Raw genomic sequence first — 23,478 nt, 5'->3', positions numbered from 1 at the left:
GGAAACAGGCAGGGGGTCAGTAGGCAGGCAGCAGACGATCATAGACGAGATACAGCAGGGTAGTAAACACGGGCAGAATAACAGTCAGGAAAACGCTCAGAAATGTACACAGGGGTGAAACAAGACTTCGCACTGAGCTAGCTGTGAGCGTGGGTTATATAGAGCTGGGGATGAGATGCAGCTGTGTGAAGTGATCATTGCCCGCAGGTGGGGATGAAATCAGTGCCAGAGTGAAGCATGGTGGGAACTGTAGTTCGGGAACCAGTCAGTATTCGGGGGAGATCGACCGTCGTGGGTTATTGGGGAGACTAGCAGGACTAGTGGTTGTGACAGAGCCCCCTCCCTGCGAGCGACTCCCGGCGCGAGAATGCTGACGACGACGACGGGGTCTACCACGTGGTCGGGGAGCCGGTCTGGTGGGATGGTTACGGTGGAATTCCTGGGTAAGCGTGGGGTCCAGAATGTCTTTGGCGTTGACCCATGGCCGTTCCTCTGGACCAAACCCTTCCCAGTCGACGAGATATTGGAGACAGCCCCCCCGGCGCCTGGAGTCTAGTAGTTGGTGCACCTGATAGGTCTCCTCGCCCTCCACCAGTAGGGGTTGAGGAGTGGATTCCCTGGGCCTCTCCTCCCTCTCCTCGGTGGGGGTTATGGCCGGCTTGAGCAGCGAGACATGGAAAGTTGGAGAAATACGGAGGTGGTCAGGCAGGGCAAGACGATAAGACACAGGAGTGATTTGCCGAAGGATTTTAAATGGACCCACATACCTCGGGCTGAGCTTCTTGCAGGGGAGCCGAAGGCGGAGGTCTCGAGTGGAGAGCCAGACCCATTGACCGGGTTGGTACTCAGGGTTGGGTCGGCGGTGTCGATCGGCTTGTTTCTTGCAGCGGTTGATTGCCCGTTGGAGGTGAGTGTGCGCGAGGTTCCATGTTTCCTCGCTGCGTCTTAACCAATCCTCCACGGAGGGGACGTTCGTGGGTTCACCGGACCATGGGAACAGGGGTGGCTGGAAACCGAGGACACATTGGAATGGAGTCAGGCCCGTGGAGGGTTTTCGAAGGGAGTTCTGGGCGTACTCAGCCCACATTAAGTACCGACTCCAATCCTCTTGATGTAGATGGCATTAGGACCGAAGGAACCGGATGATCTCCTGGTTGAGGCGTTCGACTTGTCCTTTGGCCTGGGGATGGTACCCGGACGTGAGGCTTACGTTGACCTGGAGCATCTGGAAGAAGGCTGCCCAGACTCGGGAGGTGAATTGGGGACCCCTATCGGACACAATGTCGTCGGGCAGTCCGTAGAACCGGAACACTAAGTTGCAGAGGTGTTCTGCCGTCTGTAGGGCAGTGGGGAGTTTGGTGAGCGGAATGAGGTGGCAGGACTTGGAGAATCGGTTTATCACCGTGAGGATGGTGGTGTAACCATCGGAGGGGGGCAAGTCAGTGACAAAGTCGATGGCGATATGTGACCAGGGCCGTTGTGGGACAGGAAGTGGTTGGAGTAGACCGGCGGGCAGAAGTCGAGATGCCTTCTGGGTGTTACAGTTTTGGCACTGCTGGACAAACTGGTTGGCGTCGGGGACTAACGTGGGCCACCAATAGTGATTCTGGAGGAGTTGGGTGGTGGCCGTGATTCCGGGGTGCCCTGAGCTGGGGAGAGCGTGCACATGTTCCATGACCCTTCTTCGGTAAGCCTCGGGGACATGAACCCTGTTGGGAGGACATTCTGGGGGGACTTCTATCTGGGCGTTAGCCTGACTAAGCTCGGTTTCAATGTCCCACTGCATAGGGCCGAGGACCAGGTCGGGGTTCAGGACAGTTTCAGGGGTCTGAAAGGAAAGGTCTGGGTCGTGTTGGCGAGACATAGCATCAGCCTTGGTATTCTTAGACCCGGGACGATAAGTGACCGTAAACTGGAACCGGCTGAAGAGCAGCGACCATCTGGCCTGTCTGGGATTCAATCTCTTAGCTGTGCGGAGGTATTCTAAATTTTTGTGATCCGTGAATACCGTGAAGGGGTGTGAGGCTCCCTCCAGCCAGTGCCGCCACTCCTCGAAGGCGGCTTTCATGGCCAATAGTTCACGATCACCCACATCATAGTTCCGCTCTGCTGCATTGAGCTTCCTGGAGTAGTAGGCGCAAGGGTATAACTTGGAGGGAGATCCTTGCCGTTGGGACAGGATGGCGCCCAAGCCTGTGTTAGAGGCGTCCACCTCAACTATGAACGGTAACTCAGGGTTGGGATGGTGCAGGATGGGAGCCGTGGTGAAGCGATGCTTGATTTGATTGAAGGCGTGGGTGGCGTCCTTACTCCAAGGGAGACGCACCGTGTTCCTCCGCACCAGAGAAGTCAGAGGCCCAGCCACCGTGCTGAAATCCCTGATGAAGCGGCGGTAAAAGTTCGCAAACCCAAGGAAGCGTTGTAACGCCTTCAGGGAGGTGGGTTGTGGCCAGTCCAAAACGGCCTTGACCTTGCACTCAATCATTGCCACGCCTTCTGGACTGATGACATAACCTAGGAAGGTGGTAGAGGTCTGGTGGAACTCGCATTTCTCGGTCTTGGCGTAGAGTTGGTGCTGAATGAGTCTCTGAAGGACTGCCCGGACGTGCTGGATGTGGTCTTGTATGTTGTCTGAGTAGACTAAAATGTCGTCAATGTAGACGATGACAGTTCGGTGGAGCATATCTCGGAACACATCGTTGATGAAGGAGTGGAAGACTGCTGGACTGTTTGCCAGGCCGAACGGCATAACCAAGTATTCGTAGTGCCCCGTGCAGGTGGAAAAGGAAGTTTTCCACTCGTCCTCTTCGCGAATGCGGATCAGGTTATAGGCGCACCGCAGATCCAGTTTGGTGTAGAATCTGGCCGTGCGCATGAGCTCCAAGGCAGCAGGTACTAGGGGTAGGGGGTAGCGGAACTTGATCGTGCAGTCATTGAGAGCCCGGTAATCGATGCAGGGTCGGAGGCCGCCGTCTTTCTTTTACACAAAGAAAAAACCGGCCGATGCAGGTGACGTTGAAGGTCGAATAAAGCCTTTCGCCAGTTCCTCCTCAATATATCTGCACATGGCCTCAGTTTCAGGTTGAGAGAGTGGAAAGATGCGGCCCACTGGAGAATGAAGTCCTTGCATTTGCAAGAGCGAGGCGGAGGTTTGTGCCCGCGGGGGTTTGGGGCTCGGGAGCGTGAGGAGCAGCAGGATGCACTGGCACCGAAGGAGGATCGGTGGACGAGGTTTGTAGTGCTCGGACCGCTTGAATCAGATCCTCGGTTAACGAGGTTAAGCGGTTCAGCTGGTGATGGTGGGCAGCGAGCTGATTGGCTTGAGCGGAGAAAACAGCTGACCATGCAGGTACTGTTGCTGGATCTTCTGATGGCGAAGTCTTCTGTTGTGAATCATCAGACACAGTCAGATCCATTTGCAGACAGTTTATTGAGAATAGACAAGGTCAACAGGCAAGGGTCAGAACCAGCGAGAAACAGTGGAGCAGAGCAGACAATGGTATAAGATAACCAGGCAAGAGATCTGGGCAGGCAGCAGACAAGACGAGATCCAGGAACCAGGCAGGGGGTCAGTAGGCAGGCAGCAGTCAAGACGAGATCCAGGGAAACAGCCAGGGGGTCAGTAGGCAGGCAGCAGACGATCAGAGACGAGATACAGCAGGGTAGTAAACACGGGCAGAATAACAGTCAGGAAAACGCTCAGAAATGTACACAGGGGTGAAACAAGTCTTCGCACTGAGCTAGCTGTGAGCGTGGGTTATATAGAGCTGGGGATGAGATGCAGCTGTGTGAAGTGATCATTGCCCGCAGGTGGGGATGAAATCAGTGCCAGAGTGAAGCATGGTGAGAACTGTAGTTCGGGAACCAGTCAGTATTCGGGGGAGATCGACCGTCGTGGGTTATTGGGGAGACTAGCAGGACTAGTGGTTGTGACAACAGGTAACTTTTTAACTAAGTCAATTTAATCTAACCCAAACCTTAAAGCTGCTGTATGTAAGTTTTTGACTGTACTAAAGCATAAAAATACCATAATATGTTTTCAGATATTTAGGAAACATGCTTGTTTCTCTAAAAAACAATGCTACAGCCAGTAATTTTACTTTGAAATCTGCGTTCCGTGTTGGAATGTCTGTTTTTGTTTTGGTCTGTGCGATCCCGCACATTGCCAATTTACCCAATAGTATTTCGTCACCACAGGTTGCCAGTTGGCGGAAAACACAGCATATTAAAGCCATGGAAGCTAGCGAACAAACTAAATCAAAGATCGCTGATTCTACCCGGCCTAAAAAGCCTCCACACCCATCTAAAATCTCTGTGAATTGGAACATATTTAAACGCGAGATCAACTCATAAATCAATAAAATCAACTCATCAACTTACAGTGTATTAGTGTCACGCTACGCTAAATAGAACCCAAGCGCAGACAGAAGAAGAAATTTATTTGAAGGATAGCCCCTTGAGATGTATCATCTCGTTTTCGAGGGGGTCCTAATCTAAACTTTCACAAAACACGGTTTATTTATAACCGGAAAACAAAGACCCACAATGGGGCAAACAAACAGTAACTAAGACAATAACTAGACTTGACAATACAACGGAACTGGAACATTCACAGACAGATCACAGTACTCACAGAACCAAATGTTAACAAGACAAACCAGCACTGAGGAACAAACACCGAAAGCTTACATAACACAATCACAAAGGTACAGTTGACACTGATGAACATCAATACTAACGAGGGAACAAGGGGAGTGGTAAGGACACGTGATCACAATCACAGGTGACACTGATACAACATTAACTAACAAGGAAACGAGGTAAAACAAGACTATAGGTGTGTTCGACATCGGCTGCGGCTGGATGTAACCGATCGGCGAGAGTTGCCGTGTGCAGGCGGGGAGGAGCTGCAAACGGAGACATGAAGTCGGACACTTTCTGGTTCCCGTAGTGTGACCGCTCACGTGGTGTTTGCATACTTTACCAAAGCTGAAGTGAAATAAATGCAATATTTGCAAAATACACAGATGTTTCAGAGACATTTCCATTCAATACATTATGTACTGCTTTATACAGCGTCTGTTTGAACAAGAATAGAGTTACTACTATCAATGAAGTGGAATCAACGTTTTTTTAATCAGTTTTATTTTGATAAACAAGACACAATATAACATCGTGACTGCATGAAAATAGTTATAAAAAACGATTTGTGAGCTTTAGTGGAACTAAAGGTGTGAGAATAAACACGAAACACATGTGATCGTTGTCATGCGGTGAATCCGGCCAATCGTGGAACAGTTGTGACGTCATCAGAGCTCATGCAGCTGCTCTTGAGAATCTGCGCTGGCTGAGGCCTGCGGCTGCTCTCGAATCGCTCTCGCACTACTTTAATGGCATACGTCACAGTCATGTGGCGTCGGCGCTGCATCAAGTCGGACAAAATTTCAAACCGGCATGCACTGCTTCAAGTCAGCCACCGATCGGTCTGCGCAGAGCTGCATGAAGTCGAACAAGCCTAATGCAAACACATAGCCCAAAACAACCGGCCATGTGTTTGCACACAAAACAAGAGACAAATGCATGACCGTAATGGTGCGTTCACGTGCTATGGTAATTATGGTAAATACCAAAAGCCGACGTGGAAAATGCACATGAACACCTCCTCATGTGGTATTTTCCACTGGGCAGCTCGTAGAATATTTTGATGCACGAGTTGGCGAGATGAGATAAACTTTGACCTTTTCAAAATGGCGGAGAGCAACGCGAGAGTCGTGAATGGTAAAAATATGTACTATTCATGATTTAGAAAATATACAGCATATTATTTAGTTTTGAGTTTTGATAAATCATCTTCATGCTGTAGCAGATGACTTAAGCAATCTAAATAGTTTTAGCTAAATAACAGGTCTGGATCTCCATCTTTTTACCAGATTACGACAACAAAAGCACTTGAACGCAACACACTGGTAAATACCAGTTCACAAGTGGAAAATATCATATTTTCCATAGCACGTGAACGCACCATAAGTCTCCTCGCATCCCATTGTCAATTGCGCTCGTTCCTGTTGCGTGTCCTGAATCTGGCAACCCGCATGAGCGTCGAGTCTGAACAGGAGGAAACAGAACAGGGGGAAACAACTCTCTCCAATATTTTGAATTTGGACTGCAGTACCTATTTCAACCGCTAGCTGTCAATCTCACTTACTGCACCTTCAACACCTAACCCTAACCTAACAGTCAACTAATACTAAACAAATAAATCTAAACAAAGTTAGCCTACTTATATTTAGTAGAATGTATAAAGTGGACCATCGAAATAAAGTGTGCCCAAATGCTGTTCTTTTAAACTTTTATCAAAGAATCCTGAAAAAACTACCTTGTATCACAGTTTCCTCAAAAAAATATTAAGCAGCACAACTTTTTTCAACATTGGTAATAATAAGAAATGTTCTCCGAGCAGCAAATCAGCATATTACAATGATTTCTTTGAAGGATCATGTGACTGACGACTGGAGATGATTTTGTTGTCTTTCAGAAAGCCGATTGGATTCTTTTTATGATTAGGAAAATGAACAATAACTGATCACATAATCTAGAAAGAACAATCCAATGAGACAGTAACTGTAGAGACGATGTTACAAAAGCTTTCTGTCTGTAAATACTTAAGACCAGCTGATTTTTGTATAGTATGTTGACCTTCAATTCCACAGTGAATACATTTTGTAAAACAATATGTTCTGCTGATTTGATAGCTTGGTGTCCTCTACCGCACGGGATGATATATTTTGAGAGTTTTAATGTTCTCTTTGTGCTGCTGTCTGAGCGCAAATCTTTTTGTAAAGATTATATTTAGCCTTTATATAGGAAAGTTCTCCTTTTTGTTAAGCCCATAATCTCTGGGGTGAACTAGGGTTCATCACTGTTGTATTTAACATTTTTGGTAAGATAATTTTTTTAACAGGACGCACTGAAGTGATGTAGCCGTGTGTATGTATTTAAGTTGGCTGTTTGCATCCTTGAATATTCTTCACCGAGAATACGAACTGTCCTTGAGCCCCTCAAAGACAGTCCTCCTCTTCACTCAACTTTTAAGAGGCTTGACAAATTTAGCTTTCGCCTGAATCAGGGGATTAGGTGGACCGTTACATGATCCGAGTTTCTGAGTGGGGTTTATGTTGTGGCTCTAAGTGTCCTTTATGCTATAGCGGTATATTTCCCACATTTTGTCAGAAATTTAATTAACACACTCTCAGAAAAAAAGGTTCAAAATCTATCACTGGGATGGCACCCTTTCAAAAGGTAAGGTACTAATACACTTTTAGTAACAATATGTACCTTTGAGGTAATACTATGCACTCTTTTTAGGTGCAAAGCTGTACCTTTTGAAAGGGTATCGACCCAGTGATAGCTTTTGTACCTATTTTTCTGAGAGTGCAGTTTATATTTAGGCAATGACTTGAGATTGAGTCATCAAAATGTCTTTGAAATATGGCTGGGGAGTCAACGTCGATTATTTGTTCAGTTAGCATGTTCAGTTCTCTACTTCTGTGGTTTACATGTATCTAATTTTCTGTGATGTTTTTGTTCCATCATTTCATTTACTTCAAAAATTTTAATTTTCTTTCTGTTGTCTGAGTCAGCACTTCATGTACTTGCTAGTAAGAAATAGGGACACTTTGTTTCAAATATACAACTCATCTTGATAGTGACATTTTTGGTGAATCACACACTTGTGTCAAAGGCCCAAACAATCTCATAAGCTTTACTTCCTAATTATAATAGAAATGAACAACTGAAAGATATTCCTAAAATGACTTACAAGGCTGCTGACCTTTATTTCAGCATTATATTCTTCCTCTGTGAGAATCGTGTGCATTATAAAGGGTGTTATCTTTAGCTGTTTGTTTTTGAGACCTGATGTTATACTGTTAAGTTTAAGCCATGTGTTACATATTAATGACATATAAGTTTTAATGTAAAACAACATCTTTGTGGAAAAAAAAGCTTTATTGATTGTGCACTTACTTCAAAACTTAAAAGTATGTATTTTTTAAAAATCTGTATACTTGCATATAGTATAATATTAATGAAATATATCATATATATAATATATATTACATTGCAGATAATATTAATAAGAAGTTATGAAATTTTATATAAAGATGTACTCCTTAAGTCCTACTTAAATGGGTCAAAACCTTTACAGTCTATGGTCAAAACAGCATTTAATATAAATTTAAACTACAATACATTTTCTCTTAATTGCAATTAACTTGCAACAGTGTCCAAAATCATTACATTAATTTCACACATATACTTTTACAGTACATTATTTATTATTATTATTTTAAAATAAAAGTTTACTAAGGAGTTTCATAAGAGTTTTATCATTTCTGTCAGCTGAGTTTTATTGAAGATATAATATAAAACCAACAAAGAATAAATATAAAATATAATCTCTCTATAAAATATACATTTTACAAAATCTTTTTTACTCTAAAATTACTATATAATCAAAGCCATATGTCTAATCAAGTTGTATTCAAAATATGATTTTGTTTAAGCGCTGTACCAAAAATAGCCACCAGTTATACTGTAACCCACATCCCATTGAATTAAACATATTAATACATTTCTGACCAAATATCACTTCTATCACAAAATATGGAACCTTGAGACTCAGACCTTCCCAACGATGTGTTTTGTCAAGATTACAAAATGTTTTGATTAAAAAGTAGTTCAAATAAATGTTGTAATATGAAACCTGACACCGCCCATTAGGGGAGGAGCCGCTAAAAGAATTTAGAGTACCGTTTCCATGGTAACGCAAGAAATGTGATATAAAAAAGGCGGTAAATAATAAGCAGGACGATGACAGTTAAGGGGTTAAATAATATCCATATTATTTATAATTATGATAATAATATAACTATTATTTTTTACAGACATAATCTGGATCACAGGGACCCCCAACCACCAAAACCGTATTCTAAGATTTTGGTATTGGTAATGATTCTAAGAAATAAACCCTGCATTGCTTTTAACAACCCATATCAGCAGTTATAAACCCATCCAAAATCAAAAACTTTCTAAATTGTTGTTGACAGAAAAATGAACCTTGCCACATCCAGTACTGCAGGACAGACGAACTTTGATTCCTCAAGCGGTTATACAGATTGGGGCAGCAACATATTCAAAAATAGCCTCTCAGCATGAAAAGAGAGAGAGAGAGAGATTTTGAAGATATTGTCCTCAAAGGCGAGCATTAGCTTTGAGTGAGATGGAGAGAGAGAGGTGCTGTCTCTGGTAAAATATGAAAGGCCTGCGCTTGCTGACAGCCCATGGCTTTTCTCCATAGCGCTAACACCAAGTGACTGGAATGATCCATCGCTGCTTTGTGGAGACTTGTGATATAAATGCTGAGGGCGAGATGTTGAAGATCCAAGTCCCCCACCCCCCACGCTCCCACATCTCTCTTCTTTTGCCAGGCGTAGGCGCCGTGTCGCACGGGGGAATTTGTTATGTGTTCTCTCGTCTCGCCGTTTCCGGGCGGGCGGCAACTCGGCCTCTCGTTCGTCCTTGTGCCTTTTTCAGTTTGACAAGTGAGTGGCCTTGGGGACTTTGGACTCCATTTTCAAATTGACCATTTGTAATCAGTTTTCGAAGGAGTGAAGGGGTTGAGGGAGGAGGGAAAAACATGAGGCAGAAAAATGGAAATGAAGTCCTGCTTGTTTTGGCAAAGGGGACTTATATGAGAGGCAGGCAGCGCTGATCACTTAAAGGTACAATGGGTGATTCTCTACAGAAACAGTTGCCCACTATGTAACATGCCCACTATGTTAAACGGTCTCAATGTATTTTTATAAATATATATCGTCTGTGGATGGCATAGGACCATAAAATGTAAATGCAATCATTATATTCGGTCCGAATTAAATAATATGATGTCCTACCTGCAGTGGCGGCGCCAGGGGGGAGCTAGGTGGTGCTGTAGCTCCCTCTATAATAGCCATAGCACCCGCCCAGGAACCCACAAGAAATGTCTGTAATTTTTTTATATATATATTTTAATGTCATGTTTGAATAGTCTTTTTCATGTTGTTATAAATGGGTATTAAATAATAATTTAAACATATATAATTAGTCTAAAAAAGCATGAGGCCCAAACAGGCGATCTTCTTTGGCCAATGGACGCAGCGCCCGGTGAACGTTTGCAGACATCCCAAGTCTCCCGTATATTGATAGCGGCTCCCTGATGGCCGCAAATTAGTTAAAATCTCCCAGAATCTAGAGCTCGCGAATTCCAAACCGTGCAAGACCGTACAACAGAACATTTCTGGAGCCGCCACTGCCTACCTGCCTGTCAATGTTTGTTTTACATACTTTCGCGCACCCTATTCGCACAGACATTACGTCATCAGCGCGTACAGACAGACGTCGGTCACGGAGCACCGCAAACAAACAGCAGCCACCATTTACAGTTCCTCCAAAACAACAGGCTTATGCTGCGTTCATGCCATAACTATCATAATTAAGAGATGAAAACCCGTGACGTTCAAACCGGAGCTGTTCATATGCTCAGACTCGGAATTATGCATTTCAATGTCAACAGTATCAACACCGCAATGAATCAGCAGCAGACAGGTACAGGCTCTCTAAGTTATTTACGTTCATTATTATTGTAATGTTATGTGCTTTGAGACCTGAGGTATTAACTCCGTCTCTTGTGACACTTTGCAGAGAGCAGCTGTGTGTGTGTGTGTGTGTGTGTGTGTGTGTGTGTGTGTGTGTGTGTGTGTGTGTGTGTGTGTGTGTGTGTGTGTGTGTGTGTGTGTGTGTGTGTGTGTGTGTGTGTGTGTGTGTGTGTGTGTGTGTGTGTGTGTGTGTGTGCCTTCATGTGTTTTGCAGGAGGCCTTGACTATGGACGGCGATTTGCAGGGATCGTATCCTTTCAATGCTAGCAGGCTAACGTTAGCATTTCCCAGATCAAGTACTGCACCTTTAAAGGGGTAGTTCACACTAAAATGTTAATTCTGTGATCAAGATTCTGTGATCAGGAGTTTAAGGTTAGTTTGCAGAGTAGGGTTTTGGGTTAGTATTTGTTGTAGCGTTGTGTAAGCAATTAGCACTGTGACACATCAGTAATGAAATCTTTAGAATCGGCTGCAGGGTGGAGTTTGCGCTGAACTAGTTTAGGGGCAAAAGTAATAAGTCCACTATGCATTGGATTTAATCCAGTATGTCATCGTGCTACAGGCTGACCCTTATGATGACTTTTTTTTCTGCAAAACATAAAATAAGGAATTCTGACTGAATGTTTCAGTCAATGGCAACCAAAACTGGTTACCAACATTCTTTAAAATAACCGCAGAAGAACCAAAGTCATACAGGTTTGGATTTTTTTTTTTTTTTTAATTTATGGAACAGTTTATTGAAACTTTAGACAAAAGAAAAAAGTTTGCATGTGTTTTTTGCTAAGTATCATATTTGACACAATTTGCTTTTTATGGCTCATATAGTATCCTACCCTTTAAGAGTTTCTGTTAATTTCTGAAACATTTCTTGCAGAACTGTTCTTTGATGCAAATGTTAGCGAGTACATCTGTGGACACAAGGTCAGCCGGTCGAGGGCGTACAGTGGCCGCCTTCGGTCACGCTGGCTGCTCCTGGCTCCTTGACATGGCTGACATTTTCACTAGATAGCTGCCTTTATGTGCTATGAGGAAGAGAGAGAGAGAGAGAGTAACTCATTTTCTGGATGTCTGCTTCACACCTGAAGCCACACTTGTTTCCATCAGCACGTTGTGCTGCTTATGCAAAATGGCACGGTGGTAATAAGGAGACAATCAATGCTGTCCGCTGCTTACTTTTCGACAGGCCGTGTCTGTGGGGCGGAACGACCCTGTGTACCCTCCAAGCTGCGTCCTTTTTTTCTAAATTACTGACAATTTAACACAGGTGGGATGTGATAACAGATAGTCATGGAGTCTAAACCAGATGCTGGACTCGTTTCCTTACAAGCAAAATTTGATAAAATGCAAACGGGGGGAAACAGCATTATTTTTATCATTTTGTTCATATAAGTCATTCTCCTTTTGCTTCATTTGGCAAAATTACTATAGAACTTTACAAGAAATCAGACCCTCCTCCAGGTTGAAATTCCAGGTCCAAGAAAAGTGGGATTTTAGAAACTACACAGACAGATGCTTTAATATAAACATAAGCTATTTTTGCTTTATTTTATATTAAATAATAATAATAAAATTAAATAATGTTATAGACTACTGTTCATAATTTTGGGGATTTTGAAAGTAGTCTCTTCTGATCACCAATGCTGCATTTATTTGATCTAAAATACAGTAAAAACAGTCATATTTTGAAATATTATTACAATTTAATGTAACTGTTTTCTATTCGGATATATTTTAAAATGTAATTTATTCCTTTGATGATAAAGCTGTATTTTCAGCATCATTACTCCAGTCTTCAGTCATATGATCTTTCAGAAGTCATTCTAATATGCTGGTTTAGTGCTCAAGAAATATTTCTTATTATTATCAATGATGAAAAGGGATTCTTATTAATATTTTTGTGAAAACTGTAATACCTTATTTGAAATTGAAATTGTTGTAACATTATAAATGTTTTTACTGTCACTGTTGAGCATAATGCATTCTACATGAATAGAAGTAATCATTTCTTTGTTTAAAAAAACTGACCAGTGTAACATGCAGGCCAACGCTGTATTGTAGAGTTTTTGTGTTATGTTTTGCCTGAGTTTCCTTTGCTTATTAGTTTCCATGGTACTAAATTAGTAAACAACTGTTTCTGTTCATGTTACTTACCTTATTTGTAAGCTCAGTTTTCCAAGTTTCTTTGACCGGTATTGTTTGTTAAAGGAGAACTCCGGCGCAAAATGAACCTGGGGTGTAATAACACATTGGTACAGAGTCGACTGTTCTCTGGGATTTGTTTTCATGATAATCGAGAGTAAAGAGTTGTATCCCTAAAAACTGTTTTTTAAAAAAAAACATATTTACAGAACCTATACATTTTACAGATTAAAACTTAACTCTTTCTGCAAATGTTGAGGCAGAGTGAATCTCTCATTGACCTTGATTTTTGAGTGTATTGAAGCCTGCCTTGTTTAACATTTTTGGCTTTTGCAGTTGGACTTCCGTATTTTTAGAGTATTATTCACTATATACAATATTCAGTATTCAGGCTTTTCACTGTAAATAATACAATAATTTGTTTATATATATATATATATATATATATATATATATATATATATTTTTTTTTTTTTTTACATTTTACAGTATTTTAATGAAATGTGAGGTTAGATCTATTACAGTTTTTCTCTGTATCGTATATATGGGAACTTACTGTCACATTTTTACAGATAAAAAAACCCAAATCAAATCTATCAAATAATTTGAACAACTGCAGTACTTGGGGAATGGAATAAATATTCCTACAAATGATCTATAAAAGGCTTTCAAAGAAAAACAAATGATCAGGATACTAAACAGTGCATGTACAGCAAATCCATGATGCTTTCCAGAGGCCCATAAAATCGAATGGGGTTGCCCTCGATTTGCAATCACTGTCCTTAAAGCGTCCTCTTCATAGGTGTCTCTCTCCGCACACAATTTTATATGTCAAAAATGGATTTAATATTTTCACAGAATACCTGAGAGTGTGGCCCTTTCATTATATTAAAAGCAACGTCTGGTGTGAAGGGGTTCGGGCTGGGGATTGGGATGGAAGGGAGGTAATTGGGATAACACAGAGGGTCCAAAAGTATACAGCTCTGGTGGTGAGCTTGCATTTGTTTCAATAAAGTAAATTGATTATCAAAATCCTCTTCTGCATGCATGATCCCTTCTAATCGCTTTGATACAGGAGACACAACGTCTTCACTACCAGTCTGTTACGACCCTATGGGTTGTATTTTGTTATTTCTCTGTTTGTTTTTATAGGAACATCGTCTGATTGGTTCCTACAGGATGATTGGTTCCTACAGGATGATTGGAACACCATCTGATTGGTTTCAGCATGGTAATTGATCCTCTATCCTGATTGGTGCAGAGTGTTTTAAGAGACACATCATTATTACCTCTAGAGGCAGATTGTTTTTTTTTTTTAATCTAAATATCCCCATTGGTATATTTGACCCATTGCCTACTTACCGACACCGATTTGGACTGCCCTTTTCGGTTTTGTTTGCCTGATTGTAAATATATTGTACACATTGATTTTTGGGAAAGTAGGGAGCTTGACGCCATTCTTTTTTTATTGTAAACTGTTTGAACTCTGTTTTTTGGTTAGGGAGTTAGCTTTACAGATTGTATATTAATTTTCTTTTCTTTTGGGTTAGGGGTTAGCAAAGAGGTTAAAGACAAGGTTGTTTTGTTTGTTATTTTGGCTTGGTCAGCTCCTGAACCACAAGTCCCATATTAAGAAAATAAATTACTTTTTGTTCCAAATCTTGTAATTCTTTGACTCTTTTATGTTGCGCCTCTTCCCCTAGACGGGGGTGTAACACAGTCAAAAGTTAAAAAAATTAAGATTTTTTTTTTTTATGTGTAATCCTCATCCTGATATGAAGTTGTTGTTATTGGCTATAGCAGATTCATGAGGTTATTTCCTAATGGCAGTGTAATAGCATAGTTCTCATTACTCAATAGTACCTTGTTTGCTTTACGTTTACAGAAACATATTAGTAAAGAGTTCATGCTAATATATGTATTCTTGTTCTAATTATAAAATAGATTCAATTGGTATTTAAGTTTTTAGAAACAGACCGTCTATTTACACCAAGTGCAAACTGTTTACCACTAAGTTTTTCGTTTACTGCAACTATACCAAAAGTGAACTTATAGGTAGACTGATAGTTTACTAATCAAATATTTGTAGCACCTTTTTTTAATTTTTTTATAAAAAGTACACTTACACGTATACTCTCAGTAAACTATACTAGCAGTTTTAGGCTATGCTGCAAGTACTTGTATGTTTTCTTTAAGTGAACATAATATCCTACTTATAGTTTACTATTTATATATTATTTTTGCACTGCAAGTATACTACTATATTCCTATTTGGTTATTAGTTTTTTAAACTTGAAATATACCTTTAACTGTACTTTAACTCTGTCCATACTCTTTCCATATTTTATTCTAGCTTCTTGCATTTTTTTATTAACACTTGAATGGTGGTAAGTTTCATAAAAAAGAAACAGTTTTTTAAAAAAGCTGAGAAAATCGCATTTTTGTCAAATACTAGGCTGTCCTGATAGGATTCATAATGATGATCAAAACATAACGTTAGATGGAGTAGATCGAGTCCATCAACACCACTAAAGCTTCACATTGGTTTACATTTCCTGAGTCGACATTTCATCCGGTAACGTTAGTCAGTTTTGAATTTATATGCTATTTAATTTTTGATGATCGTGTTATTTTACATTTGCGTAAGCAATCTTCTTTCACTTGCTTCTGCTTCTGCTTCACCTGTGTTTTGATCCGAAGATTCTGTGCCATTTCAGAAGATGCATAATAGCGCCCCCTACCGTATAACAGTGGAAACATGGATGGCCGCAAAAAAATGTCGGGGAGAGAGTTAAGTAGATTTGAAGTAAAGATTTGATGTACAATATCAGTGAACTAACCTACACAAAAATTCAGATACTCAGAATTACTAACATAATTCTTTCATCAATATTTTCAAACAAAGTAAGTTTATAAGACAGTGGGTAAAACTATGTGAAAATAGATATTTCTTGGCTACTCAAGCAAAAGAGTAAACACAACTACAAGCCAATTATACAAAGAATACTTAATTATACTTTTAAGTATATCTCGATCAATAGATTGAGTACAAGCATAGCCCAAATCTTAGACGTCAGTTTAAATCAAGTAGCCTATAGCCTACTTAAAGGGATAGTTCACCCAAATATTAAAATTAGCCCATGATTTACTCACCCTGAAGCCATCCTAGGTGTATATGACATTCTTCGTTAGGACGAATACAATCGGAGTTGTATTAAAAAATATCCGGGCTCTTCCAAGCTTTATAATGGCAGTGAATGGCCGTTTCTGTTTTGAAGTCCATAAAAGTGCACACACCCCTGATAAAAGTAATCCACACGACTCCAGGGCAGGGGCGGAGTGGCAATTGGGAGAGTCGGGATTTTTCCCGGTGGGCCGGTAGTTTTTTGAAGCTGCGAGGGCCGGTCTGATAATAGTTATACACTGCTTGTCTGCTTATTACTTTTTAGCGACACCATCCGGCGGCCTGGTGTGCGGCCACTGCCCGCTGGTCAAACTGTACAGCCTCTTGCTCAACCCGTAAATAAATGCATCGATCCGCAAACTCAGTTTCAGTTCTTAAATGGTCTAGTGGGAGATCTTTTGCCAAGCGTGTCAGAGGTTATGGGTTCTAATCCGCACCTGTATAGTTTTTTTCTCTCATCAAAACTGAATATGTTCATTGGTGGTTACAGTCTATTTCAAGCAGGGACACGTTTGTGTGCATTAACTGCATTTTATTTTGTGATTTCACCGGAATGAATAGAGAGTGTTTGCAACAGCGATAGATTGAAGCGCGCGTCTGAGTGAAGACTGCGCGCGCTGCGTGCCACAAGAGAACACTGTATCCATGACAACCGATCGCCGCGGCAACGAGCACTCAGCTTGATTTAAAAAAAACACACATTTTAGCGCTAGATCTCTTATTTAATAGCGAACTAAATGAATGCTCAGCTAGTTAACTGGAGATGTTTTATTTATTTGTATTAGTACATCCGTGCCTCAATGTTTCAAAAAGTGGTGGGGGGCAACATCGATCCTGAGAAAATGTGGTGGGACACGACTTCACTGGGTCTAAACAAATCAATCTAACTATAGATTTGACCAGTAGTGGTTGCTTTCTTAATCTATTTAAAATAACTTTGCAAAAAAATTTTTAGGCCGGTGTTCTACGAAACACCCCTATGCCAGTGTTCTACGAAATTTCCCGGTAGATTTTTTGGCCCCACTCCGCCCCTGCTCCAGGGGGTTAATAAAGACCTTCTGAAGTGCTCCTCCGAAATTTCTCTTTAAAAATTGTCGTTTTAGACTTCTAATTTGAGACCGGTGTTTTGTTTTGCTCTATCCTCTGCGCTTCCACGTTAGTCATTACGTCATGCGACAGGTCAAGGTTTACTCTTTCACTGTAAACCGATGTCTACAGCCGTCTGCTGGAAGCTAGTTATTTTAGTTAATAAAGTTTTAAATATGGATATTTTTCTTAAACAAACGCATCACTTCACTTAAGAAGGCCTTTATAAACCCCCCAGAGCCGTGTGGAGCACTTTTATCATGGATGGATGTGCTTTGATGGACTTCAAAACAGAAACGGCCATTCCCTGCCATTATAAAGCTTGGAAGAACTCAGATTGTAGTGCAATTTTAAGTATGTTTCTGAGAAGTACATAAAAAGTAGACTGAAGTATACTTATTTTGAGTTTTTTTACTTACAGCACACTTGAATCAACTTCTTTTTCGTAAGGGTAGGACATGACGATACACTGAGTTGGCTGGCAACCCTAGATTATAAAGTGGTAGCCGCAAGCAATAGGCAAAAGAGGATGTGAAGGACGAGGACAGAATGTTGATTGCACCTTGTCTCGAGGGTATTTCTCACTCCTGCTCCCCTACAGAGGTGACTCATCACAGTACAGTAGAATATCCAACCAGATAACAAAACTTTGCCATAATTAAATGTAAATTGGGTTTCCAATTCATACTTGATCAATCATAATATATAAAAAATACTTTAGTTAAAATACAAGAATTTATCTGTTGTCTCCTTATTACCATTTGTTTTACTCAAAACAATATTGAAACATTAAGAGGAAGCGACGTCATCTGAATTTTTCATATTGCATCTTGCGATAGTCTTTTCTTCCCTATTGAGATGTAATCCAAGTGAAACGCCTTCTGGAACAAGAAAAAATGTAGGACGGGACTTGATTTTGTCCATGGGAAATTGATAGGATGGTCGTGGTTTCCTATTGGTGGATCTCATGTGAGTGACAGGTTGTCCCGTATTCATTTTTTGAAAATACTAATGTACACAGTAAAATCATTTATAATAAATACAGCAATATTCCATAGAGGAAAAATAAACAAGAATTGTCCATTTTGATTTTATGGTGACTTGAGTTCTATTCTCATTTAAAATCATTTGTTGTTTTTCATGCTTGACAAAAGCATATCCGTAACAGATCCACCCTGTCACATTATAAAACATTTTGTTTTTCTTTCTACAATTTATACAAAGTTGAAAACAGAAAACAACAGCAATTTTGGTTTGAAATGTTTCCCAGGTCCCAAGTTCAAAATATTAAAATCATTGTTATTTGTTGAGTAATTTATCTTGAGAAGACAGAATTTAATTTATTAATTTTCAATACATTTTTCAATACATGGGTTTCAATGTATTCAATTGTATTCAATACAATACACTAGAAAGTTACAGAAAGGTCAGTTTGATCAAGGATGCAACTAAACTCAGTGGACCTTGAGGGACAGTGTGTTTAAACTTGAAGATTACCCTTACAATGACCTTTCCAACATCTAAAAGGCACATTTTTTGTTATATTTTTTCAGTTTTAAGATAGCAGAGTAGAAAGGTAACCAAAACAAAAAAACAGAGGCAACTAATAAGTATTGCTACTAATTTGTAATATGTGTCTCCAACAAAATTTTGTGAAATGGTTTGGGCCCGTTTTACTATTGACATCCTTTACATCCAGGATCATGCATAACATGCCTGTTGTACATGATCCCGAGTTTAGTATTGGACTTACAGAGAGATGAACAGAAATTCATCATTGTTCTTTCAGTCTGTTGTTAGTACATGGTCATTTTTCAAAATTATCTTGGAACAAGGATTCCTAATCATGAACAGAGCTGACCCTGCCACATTGATCAAAGTGTCAAGGCTGTAAAAGAGGATAACTGAAACAGAAACGACACATTTTCTTTTGAATACCTTCTGGAAAATGGTCTCAGATCTTTACTGTACTAAGACCTCAATATGTTTACATGCACTAAACCTCGTCAAAATCAAATAAATCCAATCCAATTTACAAATTCTGGAAGTTCTGCTGATGTGCGCAAGTTTTTTTTTAATTTTAAACAATATTCGTATTCAAGCATTTAATTTATGTTTAGATTTGTAATTGAAGTTTAGATTAAATCATCAAAATATGAGTTAATAATAATAATATTTATTATTATTTATTTATTTTTAAATATGACGAAAGGACAAAACACTAAACTTTGTTAAGGTATTATTTTGAAATAATTTGGAATAAATGGCAAACTACAGCAACAGGTTTAATTTTACTATGCAAAAATATTTCTCTCGTTTTTGCATGTGTTCATAATTTCTTTGTTTGACACCCTGGCAAAATATGATGTCCGCAAGATTTGGTATGTTTCATTGCGTTATCACAAATAAAACAAAAGACTCCAAGTTGACTCCAAGCCAATATGCTTACAAAATCTTTAATACATTTTTAATAATATTTGAATAAAGGATGAAAATGTACATTTTCCTAGGCCGGACATCACTGTTATATGCCACTACTATATATCAGAGAGAAACGGGTTCTCAACAAGAAAAAATGTAGGGCGGGACTTTATTTTGTCCATGAGGAATTGATTGGATGGTTGTTGTTTGCTATTGGTCGATCTCATGTGAGTGACAGGTTGTCCCGCCCTCACGCCAGTAAACATGTAATCGGAGAAGAGATTATGAGGGCACATGAATTAAAAAATAATGATGCGCACAGATAAATCATTTATAATAAATACTGCAATATTCCATAAATAAAATAAGAAACGTCCATTTTGATTACATGTTGACTTTAAGGAATAAAGAGAAGAGACACTGATTCATTTGGAAGGTATATGAATGTATTTTACAAAAACTCACTGATCAGATAGTCCATCACATGTCAGACGCCACGCTTCGTCCTTGCCAAACTACCAAACAGCAGCAGCTGGTACACACTCCGCTGGGCATTTTCCACTTTCCACGTCACCGCTCCATCACATCTGAAGATGAGAGGCTGTAATTCACAGGCTATCTATTCTCAAGGTTTAGCCACACAGTCTTACCTCTACTCGTCCATCCACCACAGCTCCAAAACCAGGGTGGTATCCATCTCCTGGCTGCAGGGCAACCTCTTCCGGCATGGCATCACTCCCAGTGCCCCACTTACAGCCATCAGTCACTGTCTCAGCTGATAGCTCCATGTGTCAACCGTATGGATGACTGTCGCTTACCTGTACGGTCCTGCATGCCAATAGACTCAGAGTTATGGGGAACAGAGTAGTCAGTGTGTTCAAGTCTTTCACATCATCTGTGACAGGATGGAAAAGCATCTTATATTCATTAAGGCTGTGAAGTGTGAGTATACTGCAAAAATCAATTTCTTATTTTTGGCTTGTTTTCCAGTTCTTAAATCAAGCAATAAACATCATTCAAAAAAGAAACCAAGTACATTTTTCTTACCCCGTTCATTTTTCTCATTTGAAGCACTTGGTTTTGATACATTTATCAGAAAACAAGACTTAATATCTTAAATAAATTACTTCTGTTTAGATATTTGTACCGGAAAACAAGACAAAAATTATGTGTAAGAAATGTACCTTGTTCAGTGATAAGAATCAGGTTTGAGAAGTAAACAACTGCGATGCTAACTTAGCTATATTTGTCAATAGTGTTAGAGCATCGCGTGACATAATAGCGTTTCTCTAGTAACTATTGATGAAATGAGTAGCAGTGTAGCGCGACCAAACAGTTTTAATGTTTTAGCAAAGAGAATTGAACTTGCAAACCTAAATGGTTCTCTCTCAAACTCAGCATAGGAAAGTTTGATTCATTGTAGTGAACTGCTTCATCCTGACATAGATATACATGCTCTCTGTAGCATATGAAAGTCTGATTCATTATTACCCAATTTTATTTATAGCTCGTAGATTTGTTTTGATTGTGGTTTGCTTGATTACTTTTAAAGGTAATGTTACAATAATGCAATACTCCTTAAAAAAGTAACTAATCGCATTACTTGATTACGTTTTATGGAATGCAAAGTTACTTTTGATGGGGTCAGTCTCCGTTTTCGAGGGTCTAAAACTCCGGAGTAGTGTGTGGACAGCAGGCATAACCGTAGCAAAAGTTATGCGTTTTAAAATGAAAATGCTCTAGTGTAAACGTAGGCATCCCAAAGTCTGCTCGGGAACCGATGCTCTCGACACAAATAGTTCTTTCAGTGAGGCTCGACGGCAGGAAAAAAATAAAACAAAACATTTTTAAACTTTTGTTTTTTTAATAATAAAAGGTTGTGTGTCAATTTAATTAAAAATCCACATATCACATATTTTAAAATACTACATAATTCATTGAAGCCTGTTTGTCATGTATAATACACCGACCAATCATCATCTGGCACAAGTTCAAATTTCATTGGACAATGTGAAATGGAGCGGTAATTTTCCGGTCTTTTATAAATTAATCATTTGAAAATTACATGGACAGATGAATTTACATTTATGAAGCGATCTGAATCTGCGTCAACTAATGGATGTTAATTGACTAAAGCAAAGCACAAAACCAGAACCAAACGTAGCATTAAAGGGATAGTTCACCCAAAAATGAAAATTCTTTCAGTAGGCTAATTACTCACCCTCATGTTGTTCCAACCCGTAAGACCGTCGTTCATCTTTGAAACACAAATTAAGATATTTTTAATTAAATCTGAGTCATTATTTTCGCACAAAAAGTATTCTCGTCGCTTGATAAACTTAACCCTCTGGGGTCTCGCTTTTTTTCTTATCAGTGCAAAAGAGACTCAAATAACTCTGTCGATTTTTGTCATACAGGCAAGTGTTATACACCATTAAAAACTGTTAAATGTCTTCTTTTATTTGTGTACACTTTTTGTGTAAACAAAAAGTTGTGTTTTTCGTAAAATAAAGAAAAAAAACATGATGCGCATTATGTCTTCTCTCTCAATTTGAAGTTCATTCTGAAACGCGACAGAAATTGATCTCTAACTCAGCCAATACTTGCCACCTACACGTGAGAGATATGTCTTTACAAAGCTTGAAGTCTCATTTTTTAAATGAAGTAAATCATATCAAAAACAAATATTCTCGGTTTAAAGGAGAACTCCGGCGCAAAATGAACACGGGGTGTAATAACACATTGGTACAGAGTCGACTGTTCTCTGGGATTTGTTTTCATGACAATGGAGTGTAAAGAGTTTTATCTCTAAAAACTGTTAGCTTATAACGCTAGTATATGGGGCATATAATAAGTAAAAACAAATCGCTAGTTAATACCACTAACAAGGCTCAAAATAGCCCCACACTAACACGGTAGCTTAATGAGGGTCTCTACATACAAACCGAAGCACTGAGAACTTTGTAAGTGTACAGACAGTTTAATAATAATATACTTTATAAAGACAGTACCATCGCGTATACAGGCAGGAGCCATCTTTGGGAAACAGCCTCGACCAGTCGAACCACTAACGCCGTGCTAAGTGAGCTGAACTGTGAGATTCCAAGTCACAGTTCAGCTCGTAGCACGGCGTTCATGGTTCGACTGGTCGAGACTGTTTCCCAAAGATGGCTCCTGCCTGTATACGCGATGGTACTGTCTTTATAAAGTATATTATTATTAAACTGTCTGTACACTTAAAAAAGTTCTCAGTGCTTCGGGTTGTATGTAGAGACCCTCATTAAGCTACCGTGTTAGTGTGGGGCTATTTTGAGCGTTGTTAGTGGTATTAACTAGCGATCTCTTTTTACTTATTATATGCCCCATATACTAGCGTTATAAGCTAAACAGTTTTTAGAGATAAAACTCTTTACACTCGATTATCATGAAAACAAATCCAAGAGAACAGTCGACTCGGTACCAATGTGTTATTACACCCCAGGTTCATTTTGCGCCGGAGTTCTCCTTTAAGAAATCCGTATGAAAGCAACAACATGTACAGTTTCTCCAGCCCGAGCTCATTAACTTTAATGTGACCACACCCCCACGCGCGCGCGAGCTGTTCTCATTCAAATGATCCACGTGAAGGAATGCAGAGCTGTTAACGCCCTCATCAGCTCGAAACAAAGAATCAGCCACTCCAGTATTTCTCTGCTTTTCATCAGTTTGGAAGACTGTTTGTGCTGAGGATTTACCTCAGAAGGACACGTTTTGATTATGAGAACAATTTTTAAGGTAAGAGACATAATAGTAAGTGTTTTATTGTTGCATAAACTTTACATTGTAGCTACTAAACAGGTGCCAGCCTAAAATGTTATGAAATGAGATACAAGTATGCTAGTATGAGTTTTTATTCTAATATGGTGAATATTTTAATGTTTAGACCTGTGTTTACTCTTAAATACTGTGTTTGTG

Source organism: Siphateles boraxobius, unplaced genomic scaffold (assembly GCF_051911475.1).
Source record: "Siphateles boraxobius isolate OS27281-9 unplaced genomic scaffold, OSU_SipBor_1 48, whole genome shotgun sequence".
NCBI classification, from domain to species: domain Eukaryota; kingdom Metazoa; phylum Chordata; class Actinopteri; order Cypriniformes; family Leuciscidae; genus Siphateles; species Siphateles boraxobius.
Note: the sequence above shows the minus strand (reverse complement) of the source record.